This window comes from Wyeomyia smithii, chromosome 2 (genome assembly GCF_029784165.1).
Source record: "Wyeomyia smithii strain HCP4-BCI-WySm-NY-G18 chromosome 2, ASM2978416v1, whole genome shotgun sequence".
Taxonomy (NCBI): domain Eukaryota; kingdom Metazoa; phylum Arthropoda; class Insecta; order Diptera; family Culicidae; genus Wyeomyia; species Wyeomyia smithii.
In genome coordinates this window covers 265,512,588-265,535,723 of record NC_073695.1, presented here as the reverse complement: position 1 = coordinate 265,535,723, position 23,136 = coordinate 265,512,588, and the positions used below count along the sequence as shown (strand labels likewise).

Sequence of the window (23,136 nt, the reverse complement as noted above, 5' to 3'; positions counted from 1 at the left end):
TGTGAATCGCTATCCCTCGAGTACGTCAGTTTTGCACCACATGTGCCACGTAGATACCGCATAATACGCTTAACTGCCTCCCAATGTCGTTTTCCAGGATTCGCTGAGAATTGACTCACCAAGTTGACAGCAAACGCTATGTCTGGTCTTGTTACTTGAGCTGCATACAGTAGTGATCGAACAGCCTCTTTGAACGGGACGTTTTTCATTTCCTCTATTTCTTCCGGGGTCATTGGACACATTGACTTATCAATTTTCATTCCGGGGTCCATTGGAGTTGCAACAGGTTTGGAATTTTCCATATGAAATCTCTTGAGAACGTCTTGGATATAATTTTGTTGGTCGAGGAAAAGCTTACCGTTTTCTCGATCACGAGTAATCTGCAATCCGAGACAATACTTCGCCTCTCCAAGATTCTTCATTTTGAATCGGGAATTTAAATATGATTTTAACCTTCTTTTGAGTTCTGCATCGTTGGTAAATTAAAGGAAATCGTCTACATAGATTGTCACGGAAAACATCTTTCCATCTATTATGATAAAATATAAGCATGGATCCATACTGGAACGAATCAGGCCAAATTCTTTGAGAGCCTCATCTAGTTGGGTATTCCATACCCTACTAGATTGTTTCAGTCCGTACAAGGCCCTTTGCAACTTGCAAACTTTCGTTGAATCTCCGACGTAGCTTTCAGGTTGTTCCATATATATGTCCTCGTCCTTCAGTTTTCCTTGCAGGAATGCTGTAACTGCATCAAGTTGTTCGATGTTGAGATCATACTGAACTGCCATTGCCATCAAAAAACGAACTGTGGAGTGCCGTACCACCGGAGAATATACTTCATTGTAGTCGATGCCAGCTCGCTGGGAACATCCTTTTATGACTAACCGAGCTTTGTATCTTTCGACTTTACCATCAACACCTCGTTTGGTCTTGAAAACCCATTTGTTGCGGATCGCTTTCCGTCCACGTGGTAGATCAGTCAGGACCCATGTCTCGTTTTCTTCTAGTGCACGAATTTCTTCCTGCATCGCCTTAGTCCAATGATGATGGTCCGCCCGCTTCAGTGCCTCAGTGTAACTCATCGGATCGCCATCGCCATTGCCAGCATCATTAATGACATTATTATCAAAGTCGACATGGCCAAACTGTTCGGAAAAATTCTGAAGTTGAACTAAAACACGCGAAATCAGAGTACTTGCCTGGAAATACGCACTCCCGACCGCTGCGCCTCAACCCTTGCTGCTAGTCAGCTGGTCTTGTAAATTGCGGCGGGAGCGCAGGGCAAGGTGCTTCATTGTTCTGGGATCCATCTTGTTTGTTGGCCTGATCCGGTACATCATGGTCAGGCTGCCTAAATTCTTCTTCTCGAGCCGTCGGTGGATTTTCATTTTCCACAACGTCATCATTTGTTTCGTACCAAGTACACAGCTCCATGAACTCGACAGAACCTGGTTGCTCAACCTTCGGGATATTCACTGGTCGTCCTTCATCCAGAATCACCATATCTCGACTGATGATTACGTTGCCGGACTCAGGATTAAAAATGCGAAATCCCTTTGAATTTTCTGCGTACCCGATAAAAATGCCTTCCTTGGACTTAACATCGAACTTTCTTCTCTTCTACTTCGGTACATGGAACATTGCGCAAGATCCAAATATCTTTAAATGCTGTAAATTCGGTTTTCGATTTGTCCATGCTTCCTCGGGTGTGACCATGTCGAGCGCTCTAGACGGACTGCGGTTTACTAGATACGCTGTTCATCCGCTCGGCTACTCCATTCTGTTCTGGTGTATACGGACAACTGGTTTGATGCACGATACCATTTTGCAGCATGCTCTTTTGCATTTTGGAATTTACGTATTCGGTTCCATTGTCCGCACTAAGTACTTTTAGTTTCCTGCCAGTTTGCCGCTCAACGAGTGATTTGAACTGCTCATATACCTCTGCGACTTGATCTTTGCCTTGCAAACAGTACACGAATACTTTTCGACTTGAGTCATCGATAAATGTAATAAAAAATCGACTTCCTCCAAGCGACGGAACCTCAACCGGACCGCAAACGTATGTATGTACCAGGTCAAGTAAACCTTCCGCTCTCGTAGAACTAGCATGGAAAACGTCTCGGGCGTGCTTACCTTGCAGACAAGCCATACACTTTTGAAAAGCTTCCTTTTTCATGACGATTCCATCCGCCATCGACAAGAGTTTCTTCATACTCTGCTGGTTTATGTGTCCGAATCGCCTGTGCCAAATATCGGAATCAACTGTTAAAAACGACTTCTCTGTCTTCCTCTGGTTCAGCCGATACAGCCCATCTTCTTCCGCTCCTGATGCAATAATGTCACCGTCTTCATCCAGGACTTCACATTTCGTTGCCGTGAACACAACCGTCAATCCTTTCTTGCAAATCTTGCTGATTGACAACAAACTGGTTTCCAAATCAGGAACAAGCAACACATCCTGAACATTGATACTGCCTTCTTTGAGATCTAGTTCGACTGATTTCATTGACTGACTGTTCGCCGTGTCATTGAACTCACCGAAACTTCTTGTTTCTTGAAACCATCGACATTTCTGGTCATATGACTACTCACAGCTGAATCAAAATACCATTCGTCTTCTTTTCGTCTGCCAACAGCCAACATCGCACAAAGCGCCTTACTTTTGTTTTTCGTTGTTTGCTTCTGCGGACAATTAGCTGCAAAATGTCCAAGTTTATTGCAGTTAAAGCAGTTTCCGATCTTCTTCTCAGTCTTGGCGTGTTTTGGTTTTTGATTCTGCTTGGTGTACAACGCACCCTCTGTTCTAGAACTCTTCAACGGCCATTTCACGTCTTGAAGTATTTTAGCTTTCACAGTGTCAGCCGTTAACTTGATGCCAGAAGCTTGCAAACCCATGATCATTGGGTTGTAGTACTCCGGAAGACCTTTCAATAATAACGACGCCAACCACTGATCATTTACTTCGAATCCTATTTCGCTCAGGCTTTGAGACGTTGTTACCAACTCGTCGACATAGCCTTCAACGGAACTTCTTTCCTACAATTTTACCGACGTCAACTTGTCCAACAGTCCGAAACGCCGAATCAGTCCATCGTCTTGGAACGTCTTTTGAAGCGTATCCCACGCTCCTTTTGCTGTTACAATATTCTTTACCAGGCTGAAGTTATTCTTCTCCACGCTCAGGCAAATTGCGGCCAGTGCTCGGTCACTCATATCCGGATCGACCACCTGTCCTTCTAGTGGTTTCACTGCTCGCCACGTACCTTCCCTTATCAGCGTCATTTTCATTGAGAAAGCCCACGATACATAATTTTCTCGCCCACGCAGCTTCTCTATGTTTGAGAGGTTCACAAAATTTCCAAAGGCACGTATAACTCCTCCGGTCCGCAGGCCATCTCCACCTGCGCCGACGTTAGACGCCCCCGTACGGTCATTAATTTCGCTTTCAACACCGGTGCCAGAATTGTTACGCCTTCTGGTTCCATCACCGCTGGTTTGGACATGCACCGTTACATCTCTCGGGATCATGGCCTCGTAAACCTTGATTACTTCTTCAGAAAAATTCTTCAAATTTTCAGGCTTGGCCAAATCCTTGGCCCATAACCACTTGTAAAGTGAAAATAAAATACTTGTGAACTGGTTGAAGTCTGAACAAGGAATGAAAATTTATTGCTGCTGCTTATTACAAGTAAATAACGGTTACTAAGGATAACCAGAACATCGCAGTAATGATTGTGAGTTACTACGATCGGAGGTAATTCTCCAACAGATTTGAATTGGACTTGGATTGGATTTGGATTGGATTTAGGTTGGATTTGGATTGGATTTGTATTGGATTTGGATTTGATTTGGAGTTGGATTGGACTTGGATTTGGATTGGATTTGGATTGGATTTGGATTGGATTTGGATTGGATTTGGATTGGATTCGGATTTGGATTGGATTTGGGTTGGATTTGGATTAGATTTGGATTGGATTTGGATTGGATTTGGATTGGATTTGGATTGGATTTGGATTGGATTTGGATTGGATTTGGATTGGATTTGGATTGGATATGGATTAGATTTGGATTGGATTTGGATTGGATTTGGATTGGATTTGGATTGGATTTGGATTGGATTTGGATTGGATTTGGATTGGATTTGGATTGGATTTGGATTGGATTTGGATTAGATTTGGATTGGATTTGGATTGGATTTGGATTGGATTTGGATTAGATTTGGATTGGATTTGTATTGGATTTGGATTGGATTTGGATTGGATTGGGTTTGGATTGGATTTGGATTGGATTTGGATTAGATTTGGATTGGATTTGGATTTGATTTGGATTAGATTTGGATTGGAATTGGATTGGATTTGGATTGGGTTTGCATTAAATTTGGATTAGATTTGGTTTGGATTTGGATTGGATTTGGATTGGATTTGGATTGGATTTGGATTGGATTTGGATTGGATTTGGATTGGATTTAGATTGGATTTGGATTGGATTTGGATTAGATTTGGATTGAATTTGGATTGGATTTGGATTGGATTTGGATTGGGTTAGGATTGGATTTGGATTGGATTTGGATTTGATTTGGATTGGATTTGGATTGAATTTGGATTAGATTTGGATTGAATTTAGATTGGATTTGGATTGAATTTGAATTGGGTTTGGATTGGATTTGGATTGGATTTGGATTGGATTTGGATTGGATTTGGATTTGGATTGGATTTGGGTTGGATTTGGATTAGATTTGGATTGGATTTGGATTGGATTTGGATTGGATTTGGATTGGATTTGGATTGGATTTGGATTGGATTTGGATTGGATTTGGATTGGATTTGGATTGGATTTGGATTGGATTTGGATTAGATTTGGATTGGATTTGGATTGGATTTGGATTGGATTTGGATTAGATTTGGATTGGATTTGTATTGGATTTGGATTGGATTTGGATTGGATTGGGTTTGGATTGGATTTGGATTGGATTTGGATTAGATTTGGATTGGATTTGGATTTGATTTGGATTAGATTTGGATTGGAATTGGAATTGGATTTGGATTGGGTTTGGATTAAATTTGGATTAGATTTGGTTTGGATTTGGATTGGATTTGGATTGGATTTGGATTGGATTTGGATTGGTTTTGGATTGGATTTAGATTGGATTTGGATTGGATTTGGATTAGATTTGGATTGAATTTGGATTGGATTTGGATTGGATTTGGATTGGGTTAGGATTGGATTTGGATTGGATTTGGATTTGATTTGGATTGGATTTGGATTTGATTTGGATTGGATTTGGATTGGATTTGGATTGGATTGGGATTAGGTTTGGTTTGGATTTTGAATAGATTTAGATTTAGCTTTAGATTAGATTTAGATTTGGATTAGATTTGAATTAAATTTTGATTAGATTTGTATTGGATTTTGATGGGATTTGAATTGGTTTTGAAATGGATTTGGATTGGATTTCGCTTAGGTTTTAATTTGATTTGGTTTGGATATGGAATAGATTTAGATTTTGGTTCAGATTAGATTTAAATTTGGATTGGATTTGGATTGGATTTTGATTTGGATTGGATTTGGTTTGGATTTGGATTGGATTTGGATTGGATTTGTATTGGACTTGGAGTGGATTTGGATTGGATTGGATTTGGATTGGATTTAGATTGGATTTGGATTGTATTTGGTTTGGATTTGGATTGGATTTGGATTAGATTTGGATTGGATTTGGATTGGATTTGGATTGGATTTGGCTTGGATTTGGATTGGATTTGGATTGGATTTGGATTGAATTTGGATTAGATTTGGATTGAATTTAGATTGGTTTTGGATTGAATTTGAATTGGGTTTGGATTGGATTTGGATTGGATTTGGATTGGATTTGAATTGGATTTGGATTGGATTTGGATTGGATTTGGATTGAATTTGGATTAGATTTGGATTGAATTTGGATTGGATTTGGATTGGATTGGGATTAGGTTTGGTTTGGATTTGGAATAGATTTAGATTTAGCTTTAGATTAGATTTAGATTTGGATTGGATTTAAATTGAATTTTGATTAGATTTGTATTGGATTTTGATGGGATTTGAATTGGTTTTGAAATGGATTTGGATTTGATTCCGCTTAGGTTTTAATTTGATTTTGTATGGATATGAAATAGATTTAGATTTTGGTTTAGATTAGATTTAAATTTGGATTGGATTCGGATTGGATTTGGATTGTATTTGATTTGGATTAAAATTGGATAAGAACTGTTTTTTGATAGAATTTCGGCTGGATTTGAATTGATTTTTTTGGATTTGTTTCGACTTTGTATTATATTTAAATTGATCTATATCTGAATTACATTTGGATTGGATTTGGATAGGAAATGAATTTGAATTGGAGTTGTATTGAATTTGGGTTAGATTTTGATTAGATTTGGAAAGGATTATTCCATACGCAAAATGCTGAAAAAAAATATTTTGAACCCTGCAATTAATGTCAAACGGTATAGGAACCAGAAACGGCTTCGTATTTTCAAAGGTACAAGACTCGGAAAATGCATCACCTGCGCAAACATATCCTGATGTTTGCATCACCCCAGCACGTTAATTTACGTTCCTTTTTTTAATTCTTGTGGTTCCTATAACGTTTCACCTTAAATCTTTCCATTCTTTCATCGCTCAAGCGCCATTAAAATGAGAAGCAACCCTTTTCAACAGAGCTCAATACAATATCTGTCAAAACCAGGAAGCCACCAAAGTTTCAATAACCTAATGAACAATTCAACTTGTCGAATCTAAAAACCACACACACACACACACGCACACACCGCTCATCTTAAAACTATTCCGCAAATGAAAAACCACATTGTAGCGCACGGCAAAACCATATCACCTACCTAAAGCCAGTGTCATTTGCTTACATGCCGAACCCCTTTCGTGTGAATAAAACGGCTATATTTATCCTGCTTACCTTACTTTTCTAACAGCCACCACGCACCGCCACCACCCACGGAATCTCCTCCGTGAATGGTCAGTAAGCGATCACGGTTACTATTTTTTGCACTGAGTTGCCTTAAACTTGTCCTTGCCAGACCAAACCGCCGCCGTCGCCGCCGCCGGTGTTCGATTTTATTGGCTATCGTTTACAATGCAATAAAATGCCACCCGCAGCGCAGCGGCTGAAGAAAACGTTAAACTATTTACAAATGCTAGAGGGCGGAAAACAACTAAACTTTGTTTTTTCCTACATTCCTTGTCTATCTTTTTTTGTTACCACTACCCCAACTAGATAGCGTGTTGAGTATAGAGGGAATAATGTTCAGTACGCACTTTGACGTTTGCAGGGAATAAATAAACACGCACACACCCACTTGCGGAAGGAAAAGCTTTCCCGAGAGTGGCCGCCGCGATGCCTATTTTCCTTACCAATACTACAACAGCAGCAGCAGCAGCAGCAGGACAGGACACACATGAAACGAAAGAAGAAAACATAATTTGATCGTTAATATTGTACCAGGCAATGGGCGCTCTGTGTGAAATAACGGAGGAAGACCCTGGCAGTGGAGCGAAACTCAATAGCAAATGGATTGCACGTAATCAGATACGCATTAGTGCGAATCCAGTTCAGTAGCGGAAAAGGTCGCTAATTTTGTCATTTTTATGGCTTTCGCAGTGTCGACATGATAGGAACCGAATGATTAGAGATGCTCTGGTGTGCACTGCTTACCAACTCGTAAGCAATGAGGATTAGTGGCCTAGTCCTAGGCGGCTTGGGTTGGGTAATCTGCGCTCGATGGATGGATGGTACTCAAGCTGGTAAATCGTAGAATGTTATGTACTTTGTATGTTTACAAATATCCGGTACGTATACGCTTTTTTCTGAATTTTATTGTGATACTTTTACAGAGCTGTTCTACACTTTATGGGTTCGTAATCGCAACGCGCCGTCAAACCAGATCCGCCATTTCATCCAATTGGGCTCTAGAAATTCAATTTATGATTGAATCATATAATTGAATAAATAAAAGAATGTGCAATTATTGGTGCCAGAATTATGTCGGTTCTAAGGCTCACCAATAATTGACGAAAATCTTCAGCTTTTTATTCGTTTGAAAAATGTACGTAGGTGTCAACATCGACGTTCTCGTGACTCAGAGTATTCATAAAGGTTTACAGAAAGACATAAATTTACTTTCTTGAGAAATTAAAATTTTCAGACTTAAGATACAAAATCAGATCCATATTCAAAATCGTTTTGACAAAAGGTCCAGGACCAGATGGAATTCCACCCTCACTTATGAAAAATCTGGCTCCTGCTTTCGTAAAACCTTTGTTTTGGCTTTTCAATTTATCCCTCACGTCCGGAAAATTTCCATCAGTCTGGAAAAAATCTTTTCTTATACCGATTTTCAAGAAAGGTAAGAGATCTGACATCAGAAATTATCGTGGCATTGCAATAATATCGTGTATCCCCAAACTTTTTGAAGCTATCGTAAACCAAAAAATATTTAATCAGGTAAAGAACCGCATAACGTGTAACCAACATGGTTTTTACAAAGGAAGGTCTACGGCTACCAACTTACTTGAATTTGCTGATTTCTCTCTTCCGTCTATGGACAGAGGCAACTTCTTGGAAACTACACGGATTTTAGAAAAGCTTTTGACAGAGTAGATATTTCCATGCTTATGTTCAAATTAAAAAAACTGGGATTTGAGTCAGGCCTACTTAGATGGATTGAATCTTATCTGACAAATAGGACACAAACGGTTAGGTTCAAGGGACACGTTTCTGTACCAGTAAAGGGGCATCTGGAGTTCCACAAGGCTCCCATTTAGGCCTTTTGCTCTTAATTTTAATTGTTAATTACGTTACCCTTGTGTTTAGTCATTTCAAAGTATTGATATATGCAATTTTGATGACATGAAATTGTGCATGGAAATAAGAAACAAATCAGACATTCAACAATTCCAACAAGAGGTTGATATTTTCTACATTTGGTGTAAAAAAAGTCTTCTTGATCTCAACGTAAAAAATGCAAAATTATATTCTACACAAGGAAAAGAAATCCTGAACATTCCAGTTGCACTCTTGACTTCGAATTATAGAAAGGTGTTATCAAATTAGAGATTTAGGAGTGTTTATGGATTCTAAGTGCACCAAGAAAACTAGGCCGGAATTCTTTTCCCTTGTTATGAATCGCGTTGCATGCTTATTAATATAGAAACGCTTGAAAAAAGAAGAGAAATTGCTTCGGTAACTCTTGTCAACGATTTAGTCTCACAACGCATATGTTCGGAAAATTTGCTGGGAAAACTCAACTTTTATGCTCCTACACGCTCATTAAGAACGCGAAAATTTTTTATATTAAATTCTTATAGAACGGAATATGCCATGGCCGGGCCAGTTAATACTAATAGCATAATGAGTCTTTTTAATAAATATTGTGAAGTTATTGAATTAACGATGTCGCGAAATGCTCCTAGAAAAAAATTGAACACTAGAATTATATAACTATATTTGTGATGTTAGCAATAGTTTCTAAGATGTAGTCTACTATGACTGACGCAAATAAACAAAAAAATTTAATTTCTGCTCGGGAGCATTTACCTGCAAAAATAATATAAACTAATTCAAATGAGATCAGATCAATCACAATTTGTGACGATGGAATTATTTACACATTAATAGTGGTTTCAAAATTGCATGTTTTCCAAAATTTAGCAAAATTTAAAAGCTGCTCGACCTTAAATTCGCAAAATAATCCAGCTTATCTTAAAACTATCAACCAATCAGTTTGCTTTTTTCGATGAGTAATTTTTTTAAGCGAATTATTCTCAAAAGGATCACACATCAATAAAAATTCAATTTTTGCAGATGAACAGTTTGGATTTTGCCATGGGCTAATGGGGAGTTACTACTATGATACAGTTGTGAGCTGAAGGTCATTCCACTTGAGCCTCTTTTCTAGATATAGAAAAAGCATTCGACAGTGTTTGACATAAAAGTCATGACACAAGCATTCCCTTATAAGCTTAAATATCTTCTCTTCCTATTTGCAAAAGTGCAAAATTTCGCCTGATGCTTTCAAAACTCAACTGACCATTTTTCCTCATAAGCCAAGAGCTTCTTTCCTCATGCAAAGCAAAAATCTTATATATTTTTTTTAAATACAATTAGAGTATACAATATAAGTACATTACATACATATTCCTCTAATTTTTTTCTTTGTTCAAATAATTTTAAACATTGAAGGCATGGAAATTCTAGCTTGATTTCACATACTTTAGTAAGAAGCATGTAGAGTAACCAAAATCAATGACTATCATGTAGCAAAACAAAATTAGAAAAACAATTGTTTGGCGCGCTCACTCTCTATGCGGGTTACGTAGTAGTAGGAATATGAACGCGGGAACATATTGAAGAGAGAGAATAACTGAGAACAACGTAAAAGAACCTTCTGTTGCATCTGTACAATGTATTTTCTCGATATTTCTTCGATATTCGATATTCCTTTCTCCCAGATGGTCTCGAGGTACGATGCTGGCCTAACAAGCCAGTCGTCGTAGGTTCGAGTCTTGGCCCGGGAGAGACTGTTAGTGTCAGTAGGATCGTAGCGCTAGCCCCGCAATTGTTCTGTACACTAAACAGTCGGCTGCGAAGTCTGTGTATAAATGAACAGAAGGTCAAGTTCCGAATCGGAATGTAGCACCAAGGCTTTGCTTTTTTATTCCTTCGCCGGAATAAAGAACTGGTATATCCAACACAAACGAGGAGATTTTGTTACTTTAGAGCAACCCCGCATTATACAGAAAGAGTAACAAACTAAAAGTAATATTATGAAAGACAGTTACGTGATTGAATGCGTTTCTGTAGAGGGAAATACAATTAAGAGCCGCTATGCATATGTAGCGAGTCTACTGTAGACCCGCTACATTTGTGTTGATGCAGTGATCTGTTTCATTTCAGTCTCCTTTTTTCACACATACGCATAATCTCTCCTGTAACTTCCTTGTATCAAATGTCTAATTAGAAACAGGATGTCAGACAACAGCCCGGTGAAGATGTTCTTGAAACCAATCCGTCAGGGACGAGACGGAGAGGTGCACAGCGGGCAAGGTGGATCGATCAGGTGAAAGACGACCTGCGGACCCTACGCAGACTGCAGAGCTGGCGAACTGTAGCCATGGACAGAGTAAAATGGAGACGACTCTTACGTACAGCAAAGGCCACACCAGAGCTTGGGACTGTTTGGTGGTCCTTGTTTCGTTCCCCGCTCTTTACTTTGAAACCAAGATATGTAATACCGAATGATCAAAGTTGACGGAGATGCGAATATGGGTTTCTCTAATGGGCACTAGTTTTGTGTAATCAAACAGGTCCAAATGAGTTCCCTGAAGCAATAAGTATGATTTCAACATGGTTTGCATCCGTTTGCAAGAGAGCAAATGTTTGTGTTTTTCCCTAACGCAGTTTACAGATCGTGATGTGATTTTAGGAAGCATATGCTTACTGTATGACGGAGAATAAAATATATCTGGCAGCTCTTGTCATATTTTTTCTCTACTCTGTACGCGTATCACAAATGAACTAATACACGCACACCGAATGAATTAAAAATGGAAGAAACTAGTAACATGTGCAAAAAGCGATAGTTTGTTGACTGGAGGTGAATGTTATTACTTTTTAAGTAATAAATGTTATGCAAAGAGGAGCTTTTTTCGTTATTACTTTTAAAGGAACAAGTGAAATTTTTGCGTGTGGTTGTAACGGCCGTAGACTCAATTACTAAAGCCACAAACGCTTTACGGGTATGCAGCAGAGCCATTGGAAAAAGCTGGGGTCTCATACCCAGCATGATACATTGGATATATAAAACAAAAAACATACCCAGAATAACCTACGCCTCGTTATTTTGGTAGCCCAAACCCACTGAAACATCCACTCAAGCTAAGCTAGGTAAAATCCAAAGATTGGCCTGTGCATCGATTTGTGGAGCTTTGAGAAGCACTCCATCAAAAGCCCTAGATGCAATACTTCACCTTCTTCCACTTCATCAGGTGATTCAACTAGGAGCGGAAAAAAATGCTCTAAGACTAAATCGAGAGTACAACCTAAAAAAAGGAGATCTAACAGGACACCTGAGAATACTGAAAGATTTCCAAATATATAATCTAATAAAAAGTAAGGAGGATTGGCTGGAGAGAAAACCAAATTTCGAAATTTCCCACAGTATATTAGAGATAGAACGAGAAAGTTGACAACAAGGTGGACCCACAATTTGGGATGGCTCGCTTTCCTTCTACACAGACGGTTCTAAAATGAATGGTTCCGCGGGCGCGGGATTCACAAGACCAGGAATTAATAGTTTTTTCTCATGGGACACTGGCCAACAGTATTCTAGGCGGAAATATACGCGATGATAGAATGCACAAATACGTGTCTGAAAAGAAATTATCGATACGCCAATATTTGCATTTTCTGTTACAGTCAGGCAGCACTTGAAGCCCTGAATTCGCCTTTCTGCCACTCTAAACTAGTGTGGGAATGCATCCTGTCGCTCCGACAGTTAGCTATGCAAAATCAGGTTAACTTAAACTGGGTTCCTGGTCATTGTGAAATCGGGGGAAACTAGCCAGACGAGGGTCATTCACTAACTTTGTTGGCTCAAAACCTTTCTGGAGTCTCCCCGAACGCTCTAGAAGCTGAACTCGGTGACTGGGAGAAAGCGACCATAGAAGCAAACTGTGATGTCATAAGCGAATTACGACAATCGAAAAGATTCATAGAGCCAAATCGCGAGAAGAGCCTCGTGCTGCTCAGGTTTAATAAGAAAAACCTGAGAACATTCACAGGTCTTATAACAAGGCACTGTCCGAGCAAGTACCTATCATCTCAAGAAGATAGGCAAACTTGATGATGATAAATGTCGCCTTTGTGGCATCGAAAGCGAAACATCAGGACATTTACTCTGCGAATGCCAAGTATTGATACAACGCAGATTGCGTATCTTCGGTGAGGGACACATAGAACCTACCGAAATTTGAAGAGAAAGTCCCGGTGAGGTAATAAACTCCATACGAAGTGCGTTGCTCAACTGGGATAAATGTGCAATGTAGCAAGGACATCAACTCGTCAAATAGTGATGAACCTGCTCGTACGCACTTAGAGTAAGTTGAAGCATACCACAATAGATTAAAAAATGGTCGCAGTGGTTCAGTCTTTCTACAAGGGGAAAAAAAAGCCTTAGACCATGGCCCATAGTCGTAATCTCATAACATGTGCAAAACACTTGACAGTATGTGTTGTTACTTGGCTGGATAAGAATGTTATTACTTTTTAAGTAACAAATCAATTACAAAAGGAAGAGATTTTGGTTATTGCTTTCAAAATAACAACGAAAAATTCTGCGTGTACTACATTAAATAAGTAAATTAGAGGAACTCTAGCAGCATATTCTCAGACTCTCCATTACATACTCTTCCTTCTAGCTGAATTCTCCAGTACCCCAGTTGACTTTCTTCCTTACAAAAATAAGTTCCTCTTAGAATAAACCTGGCCAAAGAGGGACGTTAGGTGCGGTCTCTCTCCAGAGGCTTGGTATAGTAGACCAATACGTTTGAAACAAAAGCGTAAAACCTCACACAAGCACGGCAAATGAGGGAAAAAGCGTATCATTCACTTCATTAGTGATACTGCCAATAATATGAAGTGCGGCGTACGGAAAACACATGTGCAATATCACAATAGATCAAGTAAATGTCTCTGGTCACAGTGATGAGTCCACACAGAGAAAAAAAATAGCAGGCAACAAAAAATTAATAGCGATTAAGTTTTTCTCTCTTGATAACTATAGGTGACAAGAACAAAGCCAAGAATTAAAAACCTAGAAAAATATAAAGAAAAAAATCGAAAAAAGAATGGTATCTCTCCAGATTTTTAGCAGGTTACGTACACGCAAAAGTTAAAGCTTTGATCATATAATGTGTCCTCCAAAACACACATTCATTGCTCTGAAATTAGCACAACACATGTGTTGAATCCATAACGCCACAGTCGTGCAATGAGCACATTGACAGAGATTGAAATTAGATTATGATCGAGATGTTTCGGTAGACTTCGGTTTCGAGCAAACGATCAGTTTTGGGACGCTCAAAAAACCGCTGGTCACTTTCGCGAGTCGGTGCGTATCAAAGGCTCGTGCATCCCTAATCACCGTCAGCAACCGAAACAGCCAATAGCGAGCCTTGTTGCAACAGAATTCACTGACGCTGGCGCCAATAACGTGGAACTTAATACATATGAAAAAAACTACAGTCGTCGTTGAATGCAAAATGTTTTGAACAAACCCAATGTCTTTTTAATTATTAATGATTCGGTGATGTTTTTGAATGACCACCGCCCTGTCGTTGAACAATATTCGAAGGTCAAATTTCCATACAACCTGCAGAACCCTAATATTGAAAAAATATGAAGATCAGGCTCTGGGGGTTGACCCTAACTTTCAATCCATTGGCTACGCCACTGATCATTGCAAATGCATGGCAAGTTGGATATTGGATACGTTCTAACTCAAAAAGTAAATAGTTTGAAATAATTGGATAGAACATCCTCGCTCTTGAATTTGCCTTGCAATATCGTTGCTTGTAAAATATAGGGTTTTAGATGCTTTACGCAATTTTGGTTGGTTAAGGCTTCTCAGCATGATCCGTTGGTTACTTCTTCGTGATTATTCATACAATCTACCGATTTTTCATACAATATGTAGAAGGTACCGTGTGGTGCCGGAATTGAAGGGGGGGGGGGTCAAAATTATTTGTCTGCTGTTCTGATGAATTCTCGAACTTTTCGTCGAATACCTCAATTTATGCACAGTGGCAACATCAACCGTATCGGCCATTTTTTTCCACCACTTCGCCATATCAGGTCATGTTTTGACTGATTGGCTACACATTCTACAATTTACACAATTGTCCAATATCTTCAATTGAACTAAGCTGTGGGCAGTTTGGTGGTTTAATTCGTTTGTCGATAACCGTAATATTATCAATACATCCCGGGCGTAGTGGCAGCTAGCTAGATCGGACCAGAACTTCACGGGGCCTTCGTATGACTGGATGAACGGCAAAAATATCTCCTGAAGACACTTCTCCTTGTAAACTTGTACATTCATGGTTGCATTAGTGATGAAAACTTTTGTCTTCTTTCCACAGCTACAGATGGCTTGCCAAATCAACAACTTGCGGGCGAATTTATTCGCGAAATCAAATTTGAACCTACCAGCAGCTTTCCCCTTACGGTTAGCAAGGTAAAATCCAAGTCCATTTTGATGTATGTTTCATCGTACATCAAAATACGGCCGTTGTACTCTGTCAGGACTTGCCCATATTGCTTTCTTGCTCGGGTTTTGGCAACCCGATTCTGTTACAGCGTCTTGTTGGGTGATTTGCTAGCTTGATACGACCGTAATCCTTCACGCAGGATTATTTCGGACTGCCCTGATGATTTGTTTAGCGCGATCCAACGTCGAAGTGTCCCATGTATCGTACCAATCCTAATGAAATATTCACCACTAAGTAAACAAACCTTCCAGATCAAAACGCTGTCATTAGTTTCTCGGTACGACAACTTAAGGCGCTGCAGTAAATAAAACGAAACGGCCAAATACTAAGTGCATGCAGCATCGATCATAGTAATCAGAACATCGAAAGAAAACCCGGTTCCGGACGTCCGATGACCCTGAACGACCAGAAGCTCCAAATGATGCTGAACTGGAAGTACCAGGGTCTCCACTGGTCTCGAAACAGCGGAAGCGACTGAATAAAATGATAATTCGATTTTCCCGGCAAATCGTGACGTGGCGGTGGTGATGAACGACGAGACATATCTCATCCAGGATGGCAACAACTGGCAGGGCAATTCGTATTTTACTTCCCCCAAGATGAAAGCAAGCTCCAAGGTGAAGTTTATTTCACACACCAAGTTTCCAAAGAAGGTACTGCTGTCACTGACAATCAACGAGAAGGGGATGTCAAAGCCGCTCTTCCTTCGCTCCAGACGGGCCATGAACGAGGAAATTTATAGTACGAAGTGCCTGCCGAAAGCTGCATCCTTCATCAAGAAATACCATGAGGGCGAAGACGCGTTATTCTGGCCGGATCTGGCATTGAACGCTGCGACCAAATCATGACGGTTAGAGAAATCAAGAAATTCCTTAGACGGTTGAAGCAAGCGCACCATATTAATCCTGTAATCTTAATCTTTTTCTCTGATGATAAAAATTACAATCAAGATCTAAAGAATAATCGAAAGAATGACAGGTGGCTAGTGATAGTCATGCCAACAAAGTGTCCCACTCATGTGATAATTCAGGGCCTAGTCTCCAGCGAGGGCGATGTAATAAAGCCCACTAATTTTTTGATCAAGGACTAAAGGTAAGAGCCGATTCTGCGGTTCTGCAAAATATTATTATTTCATGGATGGCCGTCATTTTACCTTCAACAAGAAGCACTTGCTCAAAATGCCTAGAAAACACAGAAAAGGCTCACTGAAAATGTTCGAGAGTTTTGGGAGAAGGAAATTTAGCCTTTCTTGCTGCTTCTTACTGTTGATAACTGATGTTATCGTTCTCACGGAAACATGGCTGAAGAAAGTCTTCTGGGAGCTCATTCACTGTTGTTCGAACGGATCGCAGGAGAATTTTATCCCCATCAATGGATGCGGAATTGCAAGTGGATGCTTGTAAACTTCAAGGCAGCGTTCAATCGTGTGAATCACAACACCCTTCTACGCAATCTGGATAAACTGGAAATCACTGTCGTGTTTGTGAGATGCTTCCGATCATACCTGTCTGCCAGAGTTTTATGTGTTAGTCCCAAAGCGTCACATTCTGAGCTATTTTTCTAGAGTGCCGCAAGGAAGTAATCTGGCTATATGGAAGCTACCCATATAAGAATTATGCATGTGGCGCTAAGGCATCTTCTTTGCCACAATTGTCTCTCTTTTGTGTCATTTTCATACACCGGAAGAATGGTTACTTTTTTCCAATTGATGTATTTCAAAGATTTGTTTTGTTTTGAACGGTATTTTAGATATTCATAAGACAGTTGGTTACTCAGAGCTCTAGTTCTCGTCCTTGAAACTGCCCATATTCATCAAAATTCGCTAGTATGAGGCCCGTTTTTTTCGACTGATTGAAATAGGCGCCACTGCTTGAGCCGTTCCTTACCCTACATTGAGAAGTTCATTATGAAGTGAAAAAATAAGAAATCGAAAAAGAGCTTTAGGGTGTCATTCATGATTTTCTGATTTTTTTTAATCGAAATATTCTCAATTTTTTTGTTTGTGTTTAATTTTTTTTTATAAATAAATTATTTCAACATCAAATTTTAAATCGTTTATTTGTTCTACCTTTTCAGTTTTCAAAAAACTGGTTTATTTTGTTTGCATTATCTGAGCACAACTTCTTGAGAACATTTCCAAAAATTTTCATAAAGATTTGAGCAATAGGGAGGAAGTTAGAAGATTTGAGATGCGCCTCGTCACGGCCACATAAGTTAAACTTGAAACTTTATACGCGTTTATCTCGCAATTCTGTTCCTCAAAAAACCATTTTTAACGTGTTTCATCTTTTCTTTTAATGTTCGTTATTAAATTCCCCGGTCATCAAACGATCGTTTTTTGATAGACGAAGTTTAGCTTTACCAAAAAAAAAAATTTAATGCAATTTTCAGCGCTCAAAACGTGTTTTTTGCGGAAAAACGTTCCCGTTTGCACTGAAAACACAATACTTATAAAAATGATCATTCAGACACCTGGCACACTTCTTAACTAATAAAACAATATTAGTTTGCTGGTTCTCTATCATAAACACCGCAAACCTCTGCAGAAAAACAGCGTTTCGGGGAAACGGCCATTACTCCACAAATAATTCGTATTTCTTAATAACAAACGTGTTTTTGCCTTTCTCCTAGAAAGGTATAGCAATCACTTGCAAAACCGAAAGTATAAAAGTGCTCAAAGGGCCGAATGGCATATATCACTCGACTCAGCTCGACGAGCTGAGCATTTTCTGTATGTGTGTGTGTGTGTGTGTGTGTGTGTGTATGTGCAGATTTTTATTCTCACTCACTTTTCTCAGAGATGGCTGGACCGATTTTCATGAAATTACTTGCAAATGAAAGGTCTTGTTGCCCCATAAAACCCTATTGAATTTCAATGTAATCGGATTTTTAGTTTAGAGGTTATGTTTGAAAATGTGAAAATCATGATACATCAATATCTCAGAAACTACACAACCGATTTGAACAAATTTGGTCTCAAAAGAACGAGCTACCTAGAAAACCCTTAAGATTTGAATTTTATAAAGATTGAACCTGTGGTTCAAAAGCTATGAAAAGAAACGTGTTCTGAAGACTGTTTAAACTCACTCTTGTTTCTCAGAGATGGCTGTACCGATTTTCATAAAATCAGTGTCAAATGGAAGGTCTAATTGCCCCATAAGACCCTATTGATTTGTTTTGCAGTCGGACTATTACTTTGCCTGTTATGTTTGAAAATGTGAAATCCAGCTATGAAAAGGTACATATTCCGAAGACTACTTGGACTCACTCACTTTTCTCAGAGATGGCCGACCCGATTTCCACAAAATTAGTGTCAAATTAATGGTCTAGCTGCCTAAGAAGACCCTATTGAATTTTACTGTAATCGAACTGTAACTTCATTTGCAATGTGCCGACTTGTGAAAATCACGAAACTTCATTATCTCAGAAACTACACAACCGATTTGATTATTATTATCAGATGAGCGGGCTAGTTAAGGGTTAACTGATGAATTATGATTGAACACGTGGTTTAAAAGTTTGGCTGCCCTACACGTTCCCATTTCATTTGATTATAATCGAACTTAAGCAACCGTTATGTATTAAATTGTTAATGCAACAACGATAGTCTATTATCTCAAAGATTACATGACATATTTGAACATAACTAGTATCATACGAACGAGTCATCTCTCAAACTTACAAATAACAAACTTCATAACAATTTGGTATGTGGCTCAAAAGTTATGGAAAGAAGAGAAATTCAAAGACAATTTAAAACTAGACCTGCTTTGATCGATATATGTGGCCTCAACATAATTTAAATGTGGTGTCGTACTATTTGAACGTTCCAAGTTCATCGATTCCTTGCGGTTTGTTTGAAGTCTGCAAATGCACGACGAATCGGCCATAGGATATGATCAAAGTCAAAAAACGAATCGTTTGAAATGATTGGTTTTATCGAAATGACAACATCCTCATCTTTTGGCTTCTGTACATCGCCTCAATTCTGAATATATTCATATTGGGTGGTATTCTGTCATTATCAGCAGATTTTCTGGCATCAATCTGACACCGGAAATACCCATATTGGGAGGTATTTTTGGTTGTTTTCAAGAAACTAAAAGTGGTCGTCTTCAAATTCAAAATAGTGTCCAGGGTCAATGTTTGGTTTCTATGCATCATCACGTTTACGGAAATATTCATATTGAGTATTATTCGGTCATTGCCGACTGTTGCCTATAAGTTGCCATTTAGTAATTCAAAATGGTGCCTGAGGTCAATTGTTAGCTCCTTGCATCATTCTGGTTCCAGAGAAACTCATATTGGATAGTATTCGTTTTTTTTTTTTTATTCTCGCTTATTTTCCGTCGGTCTATTTCCGCCACTGTTGTGGCCAATTACCGACGCCCAGGGAGGCGACTCCACACCCAGGTCCCTAACTCACGACCCGTTTATTAACGGACCGGCGCCAACGGCTTTACTTCCTCATGCGATGGAAGGCGTGATCCCAGAGATTTTTCGCCTCAGAAAATCTCCCGGTGTCAGCTAGGATTGAATCTAGACCAGTTGGGTTGGTTGTGAGTGGATCACGCCACCCCACAACCATCGACACCTATGTCGGCGGTGGGATTCGAACCCAGGCGTCGAGCGTGGTTGGCGGAGACGTTACCAACCACACTAGGCCCCCGCTCATAGTATTCGTTTATTTTAGGCTGTTTTTCACAAACCGGTAGTCGCCATCTTGGATTTCAAAATGGTATTTAGGATACTGGTTAAAAAATACTCATATTGGGTGATATTTGGTCACTTTGGACTGTTTTTCAGAAGCCGAAAGTCGTCATTTTGGACTTTAAAATTGCCAATTTCTGTCATCTGGGCGTAATTCTGATTCCGAAAACATTCATATTGAATGGTATTTGGTCATTTCCGGCTGTTTGCCAGACACCATCTTAAAATTCAAGATTGTGTCTGTGATCAATTTTTAGCTTCTGTGCATATTTCTGGTTCCGGAGATACTCATATTTAATGGGAATCGTCCATTTCAGGCTGTTTTCCAGAAACCGGAAGTTGCCATCTTACAATTCAAAATGTTGTCTGAAGTCGATTTGTGGCTCCAGTGCTACATTACGGTTCCGGAAATACCCATATTGGGTGGTATTTGGTCATTTGCCGCTGTTTTCCGACACCGGAAGTCGCCATTTTGGATTTCATAATGGCATTTGGAGACAATTTCTGGATTTTGACCGGCATACTGGTTAAAGAAAAACTCATATTGGGTGGTATTTGGTCATTTTCTGCTGTTTTCAGAAACCGGAAGTCGCCATCTTAAAATTTAAAATGCTATCTGTGGTCGATTTTAGCTCCTGTGTATTATTCTAGATCCGGATATTATTATATTGGGTGGAAATCGGCCATTTTCGGCTGTTTTCCAGAAACCGGAAGTTGCCATCTTACAATCCAAAATGTTGTCTGAGGTCGATTATGGAACATATTTGTTGCCACTAAAAACAGTCACCTGCCAATATGGTTCCATTTAGTTGATTAGTTCACGAGATGTGCAAAAATTTGTGAAGAAACATGTACTTCCAGAAGAGGGAGGGGCGTCAAACTATTATGGACATATTTGTTACCTCTAAAATAGATGAGGAATATTTGTTACCTCTAAAAACATTCACATACCAAATTTGGTTGTATTTTCTTGATTGGTTCTTGAGCTGTGCGAAATTTGTGTTTCATTTTCATGGGATCCCTCCCTTATAGAAGAGAGAGTCGGGTTTCAAACCATTATGTACATATTTGTTACCACTAAAAACATTTACCTGCCAAATTTTGTTCCATTTGGTTGATTAGTTCTCGAGATGTGTACAAATTTGTGTTTCATCCAACTATTATGGACATATTAGTTACCTCTCAAAACATCCACATGCCAAATTCGGTTTCATTTGCTTGGTTTGTTCTTGAGTTGTGCAGAAATTTTGTTTCATTTGTATGGGACCCCTCCCTTCCAGAAGAGGGAGGGGTCTCAAACTATCATAGGAACCTTCATCGGCACCAAAAACCCCTACATACAAATTTTCACGTCGATCGGTTCGGTAGTTTTCGGGCCTATATGGATCAGACAGACAGACAGACTTGACTGCATTTTTATATGTAAAGATTACAACATAAATATTTTAGAACCTAAAGAGTGAATATACATTTATTGGATTGAAGCGTTCATGTAAATCTATTTTTACAAATAAAAAATTAAATGAGAAAGGCTGGGTCGGACCGCTAGGTGGATTAATTTTGGTTTTTTTTTTTGTTGATTAACAGAACTTTCAGAAGGTTACTACTTGTATGCATGGAAAAAGGTGCTATACGTATAACAAAAAAATCCAAACTTAGCTGATTTTTCTTAAGCAAAAAGATATATGTAAAACCCTTTGAGATATGAAATCTGTTCATCATAATCAATTGACGTTAGCCTTGGAATGTTTAATTCAAAACCCAAAGCTCTGTTCCACTTTTGATTCATATTCCATGCCGCCCTTATAATCAACTTCGCCGAAACTAAAATCAACCCAACAAATTACAGTTAGCACATCACACATCCACCCCGGCTGACAGCCTATACTCCCATTCAACGAGCTAATGATAAGGACGACGGCCATAAAAATAAGTTTTGCCGCCTACTTTGCCGCCCAGTTTTCCTGCTTCTCATTCAAACCTTCTGCTGCTTCACACCTCCCGCCTCAAGCCAAACGATCCTTTTTGACAGCTCTGCTATTACTGCTATACTGCTCTAGCCGCTAGCCTAGAGGCACAACCACGGCAAAAGTGTAAATCAAACAAACACACGCACTCCAGAGGAACTGGAAAAAACACTTGTGGATGTTGTGTTGAGTGCGAGTATCCTCCAATCCTCGCCACTAAGAGGAAAAGAACTTTGAACTCGAATTGTTGTCTCCGGGGTTTTTCATTGAGTTTTTCCGGTAAGCGCGAAACGCGATAAAAAAATGATTTTTAAGTCTCAATTAAGCTCGGAAAATTCTGTTTTTCACAGTTTTTGCTTAGATGAGGTTTGGTTTACCAAATGAAAACTCACTTCTCTGCTCCGGAATAGAAGCTTCAATCTACTGCCGTTGCCACTGGACAAAGCAGGCCAATTGGAAGGAACTCACTAAAAACACTGCACCTGCAGGCACTAGAAAACAAGTAACAGTTTAAACCACTTCTCACAGTTTAGCACTTTCACAGCACTGAAAACAGTTCAGAAAACTTTCCACCGATGGTAGCAATCTTCTGCTTGTTCACTGCTCACTGTCAGAGCTCGTTATGGCACGATTCGGTCACTGTCGTTTGCTCAAATACTTGGCCATTGCCGTTTGCCATTGCGTACATATGCTTGCGACTTCGAGTTCGGCTTCGGTTCGCTGCCGGCTTTTTTGTCCGCAACATACCTATAGCAAGTTTTCCCTGCTGGCAGAGTGGTCTGGTGTGAGAGCTTTCCGGAAGGGGAAAAAAGGCAGAGCGTGACAGACAGAGCGCGCCTGCCGAACGAAGTTTTCCCGATTGGGAAAATGATTTCATTCATAAAAACTCTGCTCCTGAGCCGTGCTGGCGATGAATGGCCGGGTGGTATGGATGTCCTTTGTGAATAAGGCCAGGAGCGTCATTCACTCAACGGTTGTCCTAGAACCATAAATTCACGTCGCTAATCCTGTTCGGCATCAAGATTTAATAGAGTAGTGTGAGGTAAAAACTGACATTGGTCTTTTTAAAACAAACGTTGAAACAAATCTCGCAACACTGTATAAATTTGACGCATCCTAACTAGAGCTAGAGCGTTCGCAA

The 23,136-nt window shown here is 39.5% G+C and overlaps 1 protein-coding gene across 3 annotated transcripts in view; it reads right to left on the bottom strand.

Moving 5' to 3' along the window:
* Positions 1–22,716, bottom strand: part of LOC129725460 (calbindin-32) — a 231,853-nt gene extending 209,137 nt beyond the window's left edge. For 2 of the 3 annotated variants that reach the window (XM_055681334.1, XM_055681336.1), the window contains exon 1: positions 22,388–22,716. The gene's annotated coding sequence lies outside the window, so the exon portion shown is untranslated. Of the gene's footprint in view, positions 1–6,949; positions 7,073–22,387 lie in introns of those variants that run through there. The other variant, XM_055681335.1, reaches the window with a different exon arrangement.
* Between the last annotated feature and the right edge of the window lie 420 nt (positions 22,717–23,136).